Source organism: Meleagris gallopavo, chromosome 1 (genome assembly GCF_000146605.3).
Source record: "Meleagris gallopavo isolate NT-WF06-2002-E0010 breed Aviagen turkey brand Nicholas breeding stock chromosome 1, Turkey_5.1, whole genome shotgun sequence".
Taxonomy (NCBI): domain Eukaryota; kingdom Metazoa; phylum Chordata; class Aves; order Galliformes; family Phasianidae; genus Meleagris; species Meleagris gallopavo.
The window spans coordinates 188,960,929-188,963,089 of NC_015011.2; positions in this window are offsets into that span (position 1 = coordinate 188,960,929).

The window sequence follows — 2,161 nt, forward strand, 5'->3', positions numbered from 1 at the left end:
GCTGCCCAGAGCCACATCCAGCCTGGCCTTGGATGCCTGCGGGGATGGTGCACCCATAATCCACCTTCATGTCACAAGGAGCCTACCTGCAGTGAGGCACCACTGGGCACTCCAGCACTGCGGCTCTCCAGCTGAACACAGTCGCTTCAGGACAAGAACGCAGTCTGCTGGTTTCATTACATGGGACCACGGAACAATTTGAGTTGTAAGGGGCTCTTGAAGATCAGCTGATCCAACTCCCCTGCACCAAACGGGGAGACCCACAGCTCCATCAGGGCCTCACAGCCCCATCCCCTGACCTTGGGTATCTGCAGGGATGGGGCACCGCCGCCGTTCTGGGCAGGCTGTGCAGTGCCTCAGCACCCTTACTGTAAAAACTTCTTCCTTATATCCAGTCTAAATCTCCTCTCTTTTAGTCCGAAACCACCTCCCCTTGTTCTGTCACACAGACCCTGCTGAAGAGTGCATCCCCTCCTTTCCCACAGCCACTCGATGTACTGCAGGATGCTCTCAGCTCTCCCCACAGCCTTCACTTCTCCCATCTCTCAGCCCCAGCTGTCAGCCTGTCCTTGCAGGGAGGCGTTCCATTTTTGTGGCTCCCTTCTGGACGCTCCCAACAGGCCCATGTCTCTCCACACCCAGGTGCAGAACTCCAGCTGAGGTCTCTCAGTGCAGAGGGACAGGATCCCCACAACAGCAGCGTCAGACTGCCGCACTCACTTTGCTGTGCTCTCACACCCTGGCACACGCAGTAACTGCTCTCCAAGTGTTCGGATGCCTCCCAGGGTAGGTTTCAGCTGAACACAGGCACACGTTTCAGCTCCACGTTCTCACGTTCCTCACGTGCTTTCAGACTCCAACACCGTGAGAAGGGGCAGGAGCTGTGCACAAACAAACTGCAGAGGCAGTGGTGGCAGAACCTGTGGGACTATGGGGGACCTGAATAAAGCTGCCTCTCCCTCCTCCCCCATGAAGATAAACATTCGGCTGCTTTTATATTCTGACCCCTACTTGCTTCTTTCTGCACCTACTGGGTTGATTCCATAGCAAAGAGTTACTCAGCTGTACTGCACTCAGAGGGGGGATGAGAACACAGCAGATCCGTGTTGTTGGTGTGGGAGCTGCATTACACAGCTGAGAACAACAGCACGAGGAAAAGCCTGGCTGGAGACATGAAACAACGATGCAAGATGGAAATCAGCTCTTGGAAAGAGAAATCCCTGCTGCAGCCAGGGGTTGGATCAGATGAACTTCCAGCCTCAGCCATTCTGTGACTCCATGAGTCCCAGCCCTGTCCACGCTTCCAGGAAAACAGCTGCTGCAAAGCACTGAAATGAGGCCAGCACCAGGGAGGCCCTGGGGTGATCTCTGTGTGTGCTGCACCAACCCCAGTGGGCAGACAGGAGCAGGAGGGCTGTGCCAGCCAGGCCTGCCCCAGTGCTGTGTGCTCTGCATGGGCTGCAGCACTGATCTGCAGCACCCATTACAAAGTGGGCATGCTCAGCCTCACAGCCTGGACGTGGCCAAGGCTGAGCAACCGCAGTCTCACAGCAGCACGTGGGGAGACGGTGCTGCTCTGCAGTTCTGAGGGCTCTGCCACCCCTCATGCCAATTCATGGCCATGGGCTGGGCCCAGCTGTGCTGCAGTGGGCAGCCCCTGCCATAGAGGCACGGCTTGTTTGGTCTCATAGAATGATAGAACGGCCTGGGTTGCAAAGGCCCACGATGCTCATCCAGTTCCAACCCCCTGCTGTGTGCAGGGTCACCAACCAGCAGCCCAGGCTGCCCAGAGCCACATCCAGCCTGGCCTTGAATGCCTGCAGGGATGGGAGCCTGCAGCCTGTTCTGATGCCATTCCAGCAGTAAGGACAGAGAGTAAGGAAGGGTTCCTAGAAGGAGCAGTGGAGCAACGTGACCCCAGCAGGATGCACTGTGCAGGGGGTACTTGTGGAGCAAGTCTGTCTGCCTCCATGCCACGCGAACAGCACAGCACTCATGAAATGTTTTATTAGCCCCATGAAATGGTGTCCTACAAATACAAAAGGCTCAGTTCTGGAGAGCGAGAGCCCGGCGCTGGAGCAATGGAGAATTCAGCCGGGAGCTCCTGGCCTGAGCAGCAGCTGCTACGGCTTCCCTTCTTTCTACCCGCAGTGCTGGCAGA